This window comes from Chrysochloris asiatica, unplaced genomic scaffold (assembly GCF_000296735.1).
Source record: "Chrysochloris asiatica unplaced genomic scaffold, ChrAsi1.0 scaffold00009, whole genome shotgun sequence".
NCBI lineage: Eukaryota > Metazoa > Chordata > Mammalia > Afrosoricida > Chrysochloridae > Chrysochloris > Chrysochloris asiatica.
Window position 1 is genome coordinate 4,712,324 of NW_006408527.1, and position 7,259 is coordinate 4,719,582.

Genomic DNA, 7,259 nt, shown 5'->3' on the forward strand with positions numbered 1-7,259 from the left:
GAGGGATTAGAGAAACCCCCAAGACTATTATCCTAAGATACCCTTGAACTTAGAACTGAAGCCACTGCGTTGATCACCTTTCATCCAAACAATAGTGTTGCTTATAAAACAAACAACATCACCTATGACAACTGCTTTCCCTTAAGTAATCACGTATATGAGACCAAACAGTCAACATTTACCCTAAACAAAGATTAGACACTAATGAGGGGCAGGGAAGCTACATTAGTGGAAAGAGAACAGACAGGATGGAAATAGTGTGAATGCTGACACACTGTGAAACACGTAACCGAGGTCATAGAACAATCTGTATAAAAATGCTAAATGGAAACCTAATTTACTATGTGAACTTTCACCTAAAACACAACAAAATACGTTTTAAAAGAGTCAAAGTGACACATACACATCAAAGAAACAGCCCTGGGTATTAGTCTGTTGTTATATCAAGCTGCTGTGACCATTTCATGATCTTAGGGGAACCTAGACAGTACATGAACGGGGGCAGAATGAGAAGATGGATAGAACCTGGATCATCGTTAAATCACTAAATTAGCCAAATCTGGTTCATTTACAGGAACAGATAGACTTCTCTCCTATATTAGGGTTTCTTGGTATGAAAGACAATACATCTCTTTATTTTAAAATGAGTCAAACTTTCTGTTTCTAATGGTCAAGACTATCCCATATGAAGTTGTACGCCCTTGCTTTCTGTTTTCACGAGCCATGTGTTTCTCTTTATCACTTTAAACGTCTGTCTGTTAATGCTGTGATTACACATACTACTCTGGTCAGGAGCCTCTTGAGGTTTATACATTACCTTCCTGGTATGTAGTAAGTGATAAGAATTTTGTGAAGTGAAATGAGTTCACCTAATGGTTTTCAATTATAGTAAAATTAAATTTTAACCACTTAGGACCGTCTCTTCTTGTCAGGACTTCACCTTGAAGAACTGCCTCTTGTTGCTTTGCCTTCTGTGGCCTCAGCATTCCCTAGCATCAATAGTCCCAGAGCACATTCTCATGTTGATATTAACCCAATGAAATATCAGTAAGAAGGTTGCAAAAAGACTGAAAATAATTTTAAAAATCATCATCGTTATAATGATTACAGTAATGCCTTGCTTTTGCATAATAATGTTGGTTGTGATTACTTGAGTCCACCATATCCTAAAGACTGCTGCTCTATATGCATCACCACCAACTTACAGGAGTAAATAGCTTATTTAAGGTCACACAGCCAGAAAATAACAAAGTCAGGATTTGGAACTGGGTGTCTGCCCTCTGAGCTTGACTCTCTGAAAATCCCTGTCCTGTACTCCATACTGATGCCTCTAGACCCATGATCTCATTCAAGACCCTCAATAGAGTTATGGGTATGACCAGCCATGATCACCCACACCACTTGGATATGATGTATTCTACTAACTAAATATAAGTTTCACTGGGATCATTATCAAGCTTCCTTTTTTCCTATGCTCCAATTTATTATTTTTCAAAATCCATTTCAAATAAAGAAACACTTTTGGTAAGGGAAATAAGCCAATAGTAGAGAACTGAGGGCACTTCTTTTTGTGCTAAAGGAAGAAAATTAAGCTGGCCCAGTTTTTCATAGTGGCATGTTGATGAAATGCCATGAATGAATTGTGAGATGAATGAATGAAATATGTCAAAGTGAAAAAATAAATCACAAGGAAGAACCAATTTCCCAAAGAAACAAGGCTACAGATAGCAATTCCCTAATTTCCAGCTACTCTCACATTTTTCATTCTCAGAAGACCCTTCTGTCAAAATCCCTTTGATGGAGACACCACACTGGAGCAATAGCAAACCCTTATTCTTTAGAGCGTGTCTTTCCTTCCACCCCAGGCTTTGGGATGATAGAGAGAGAGTCTTTGTTGTAGAGAAGCAAGAAATCACTACTCACCCATGGCCACTCAATGGGCCTCTCAGATGTCAGAACAGAGCAGGCATCACCTGATGCCTTCGAGTAAAGGAGCAGTTGTTGTTAGGTGCCACCCAGTCCATTCCAAATAATAGTAACCTCATTTGACAGAATAGAACTAACTGCTCTATAGACTGGAAGAAATGCAGCCCGAGTGCTCCTTGGAGGCCAAGATGGCCAAACTTCGTCTCTCATACTTTGGACATATTGTCAGGAGGGACCAGTTGCTGGAGAAGGATATCAAGTTTGGTAAGGTGGAGGGTCAGAGAAAAAGACGAAGACCCCCAACGAGATGGATTGGCAAAGTGGCAGCATCAATGGACTCAAGCGTGGTAACAGTAGTGAGGTTGGCCCAGGATCAGGCAGTGTTTGGTTCTGCTGTGCATAAGGTACTGACTCGATGGCACCTAACAATAACAACCACAACAATAGACTGTAGTCTTTATGAATGCATATGACCAGGTCTTTCTTCTGTGGAGTCACTAGTGAGTTCAAATTGACAACCTTCTATTAGCACTGGACACTTAGCCATGGTGCGACTAGATATCCTTAATGATCACAGCCTTGGAAACCCTATGAAGCAGTTCTCCTCTATCGAATAGGATTGCTAGGAGCCAAAATAAACTCAACAGTAGTGGGTTTAACTGGTGCAAACAGTTGGTGCTCAGCGACTAGCAAAAAGGATGATGTCTCAAGTCCATTCACTGGCACTGCAGAAGAAAGGCCTGGCAACCTTCTTCCATAAAGATTACAACCAAGAAAACCCTATGGGGCAGTTCTAGTCTATAGCACACTGCGTCACCATGAGTTGGAACTGAGTCAACAACAATGGGTTCATTTGTTTAATTGTTTTTGAAGTACATTCTATCAGTCCAGATTCAGGGTTTTTCAGTGACTCTTTCACAGTTTTATCTCCTGACTCCCGTCTGTAGTGCCTGGCAAGCTGGTCTGATCACTGCCCCAAGGGATGGTCTCTTTCTTCCTTTCCACTAGCTCCTCCTGAGAAGGATCTGGTTGTCTCCACCCCCTTGACCTCCCCTTCCCTGGATAACTGCAGCACTAGGATTCTACCCCACTTAAAGCAGCTTTTGCTTACATTCTCTCCTGCACTGTGCATATAATAGCTTTATGTTTTTAATATCATATTTTTCTTATTGGACTATAAGCTCCTTAAAAGCTGGGTACACATCTTACCTATACTTTACTTATACTGCTTCTTCTATCATGTTCTTACCCAAACTCCAGCCTTGTGTGGCTCAGAAATGGAGAAGACAAAATACAATAGAAAAGGATTCATTTAAGCGTCCAATACTGGGACCTTTCCCACACTGGACCTGGAGCTACCATTGATCAATAACTAACTAGTCTTTTCTTTTAGAAATCAGTATACCTCTCCCATTTCCCCCAGCCACCCTTTGCAGATATACACTCTCTCTCCAAGTCCCCATGGAGACTGGCAGAGCCAGCCTCAAAGGGAGGAGGGTTGGAGGGCTCCCTTGGACTCAGTGTACGTTCTCGCAGGGACACATTATGTCTTAGCAGCAGCTCAGTCGGCTCCCGAAGTCCCAGCCATCTCCTGCATCAAGGCCCCCAGATGGCACGTTCTGTGCACCACGCATTGATGAGGGAGGCACCAGCTCGGGAGAAGAGCAGCCTGGGGGCTGCGTGCCACCGAGTCCTCTGTCCTTCTATTCTGGCCCTTCTGCAAGATGCCTTATTTTTAACAGGAATCCTGATGGTGGAAGAAAGCCTTAGTCACGGTGAGCCTGTAAATGCTGGAGGCGTTTTGGGCAGAGGAGGCTGTTGTCTTCTCATCAAGCTTTCCTTCCTCCCTCTCGCAGGCTGAGTTGGAAAGCTCTTGAAAGGTAGCAGATTGCCGGCACTGAAGGCTGGTGTCTTGTGTTTATCCACAGAGCAAGGACATTGGCCAATGCAAAAGTCCCTGTACTGTTCCTTCCATGTGCTCCTGGCTCCAGAGTCCCTCCAAGCAGGCCCTGCTGGGCTCTCTAAAGCTCCAGCTCCCCTCCCCATCATCAGACTCCCACTCCCCATGCTGTTTATAGGAGCTGAAGGTGGGTTCTTGGGTGGCAGTGATTCTCCAATTGTGCGTGGTGTGTTCCATCAGCCCAACATACAAGGGTATTGCTACTGGGATTCCAGTTCATACATGCACAGGTTTCTTCCTGTTCCAAATGAAACAGGCTTAAGTATACCTCTGTGATCAGTGGGTGGCTGCAGACAAGTTCTCTCAGTAATACACTTGCCTTAGTCTCATTAGAATGTCTTTGAAAACCACTGTCCAATCAAAACAGTGACTTCCAAAGGGATCTGTTGGGCCAATACAATTCAAAGAAGAGAGGTCAACTCAGAAGCTTATGGGGACTGTGTTTTGGAATTTCTAAGGCTAATCTTGATAGATTTTCTCAAAGGACAAAGGATGATCATGGGGGTTTATTAGGAAGATGTATAAAGATAACTAAAAACTACACTGGTGAGAAAAAGGCCAGGAAACTTGCGTTGAGGAATATGTTTTCATCATAGTAACAGACCTGTTCATTCTTCCAGAATAGCGAAGGCTGTCCTCTGAGAATTTCCATAGGAAGCCATACCCTATTCAACCTACAGCCATGATCTTGCCCTGTCAGACTTCCTTTTGTTGCCAAAACTCAACAAACTTTCAAAGGAACATGATTTGAATCTCTTGAGAATGCCAAAGCTGACATTTTTACATTATATAAATCAAAGAGCACAGAATTCTTTGGAGGAAGGGTTAAAGCCACTGCCATAACGTTAATGACAATTCATAGCAACTGTAGAAGACAGCGTAGAATGGCTACTTAGGGTTTCTGAGACTATAAATCTTTAAGGAAACAGATAGGCTCCTCTTTCTCCTGCAGATCGACTAGTGAGTTTGAACCACTGACTTTGTATTTAGCAGTCCAATGCTTATTCCAGTGCACCTCCAGGGCTCCTTGGGGAAGAGTTGTTAAGTGCTACCGAGTCAGGTCAGAATCAGGGTTTCCAAGGAGATGCTGGTGGGTTTGAACTGCCACACTTGTGGTTAGCAGTCCAGTGTTTATCCTACAGCACCAAACCAGACATTGGAGAGAGATGGAAATGCCACCTTCAGAAGTGTATAGACCTAGCTGGAGGATATGTAGAAAAACAATAGCTTCCCATTTTGACATTTTTAAAATAAAGGTCTATTTGATTTTATAGCAATATATATTTTTTCTTACCCACATACAATCAACTTACCCATCATGACCAGCAATAGTTTTCATGAAAGAGAAAATTTCATGAACAGAAAATATCAGAATGCATAACACATTACATTAGGAATAAGATTGTTTAATTACATTTGTGTTTCACACATACATACACATGTGTGTGTGATGATGTAAATAGAATGTATTTTTTCTTTTTTCCTGTGGGTTGCAATCCAGAAAGTTTGTAAGTCCCTGCTTCATAGATTGGATGGGTCCAGTCTTTCCCTGGATTCTGAGTCTGGAATATGACCCTATGAAACAATGTTGGCCACTTCCTCAAAGCTGAGCCATTCTCTGTCCTCACCATCATTCCAAAGGAAACAGCTTCTAGGAGCAAGGCACAGGGACAAGGAATGTAGGAGACTAAGTCATGATTAAGAAGTGATTTCTGCTCTCCAAGAGTATGACGTAGTTGTTGTTCTTCTTAGGTAACATCGAGTCGGTACCAACTCATAGCAGACCTATGCACAGCAGAATGTAACACTGCCCTGCCCGATCCTGGGCCAACCTCACAATTGTTGCCACGCTTGAGCCCACTGATGTTGCCATATTGCCAATCCATCTCGCTGGGGGTCTTCCTCTTTTTCTCTGACCCTCCACCTTAACAAACATGATATCCTTCTCCAGCAACTGGTCCCTCCTGACAATATGTCTGAAGTATGAGAGACGAAGTTTGGCCATCCTGGCCTCTGGCTGCACTTCTTCCAACACAGATCTATTGATTCTTTTGGCAGCCCATGGCACTTTCGATATTCTCCTCCAACACTATAACTCAAAAGCATCAATTCTCCTACGGTCTTCCTTATTCACTGTCCAGCTTTCACATGCATATGAGGTTATTGAAAATACCATGGCTTGGGTCAGGTGCACCTTACTCTTCAAGCTGACATCTTTGCTCAACACTTTAAAAGATGAAGTAGTATGAATACTAAATCAAGGCAGGCAGACTGGAATAAGAGATAAGCATCTGTGGTATGGATGGGGAGACATCAATTACTTCCTCTCCACTCATCAAAAGAGATCTTCAGGGTTCTAGCTTTCACCCAAAGCAATAAAGGTGTTTTGCAGAGGAGCTGTGTGTTGCTGTCAAAAACAAGACTCTCAAATTAGAGTGTATTGTTAATGTGTCTTTAAGATGGCTCCCCTCCCTTAGTCATGATAGCACACAGGTCTCTTAAAAAATCTGTCCTACACTGAGTCCTACAGGTATGGATACCATACACAAACATGTGCTTCCTAGAAAAATTACAGTGGGAGTCAAAAAGATTCGATTTTGGGGGGGAGGAGGGGGAAGTGTAGGGGGCGGGTCTCTGGGATATACACTTTGGGTGGTTGATGATGCATGGAGGGGATTGGAACCATGGCAGTGAGATGATATAAGATGGAATGAATGTAAAACTAAAGTTCTCCCATGTAAACTATCATATAATTCACAATAAAACATTTTAAAAAAAGACTCAATTTTACCTCTAAGGCTGACATTATTTTGCTGTGTGACTTATGCTGGGATGTGGGCAATACATTACCCAAGCCAGTCAACAGCTTTGTAACTTAGTGACCATGGTGTAGACAGACACCGGTCCAGAAAGAATGAGGATCTGTCTTTCATGTAAGATGGAAAGAGATTTCTACCCTCAGCACCACTGAGAGTCAATCCACTGCCGTCTTGGACATCATGCTTTCCCTGCAGCTGTGGGCAACACCTGCAATCACCTGGTGAAACACAGTGGATTATGAAGCCCATCTGTCTTGATTTAGGGGTGGCTCTACCGGGGGTGACAACAATCCCTTCCACCCCTCCCTAGATAATTGAGCAGGTGCCTCCTGCCTCCATCAGGCCTATTGACCCTTACCCTGCTTTGTACAGATGATGGGACCCCAGCACAGAGGTGTACAGCAAGCTTATTTTTTTTCCCTAAAGGCCTTTATGTTCACCATTAGGGAATCTTTAAGAAAATACTGGCTGTTGTCAAGTGGGCGGCGCTTCCCTGACCGGGCAGCACAGCCTCCCTTCTGCTATTGGAGGACTCTTTGTCCTCCTACATTACA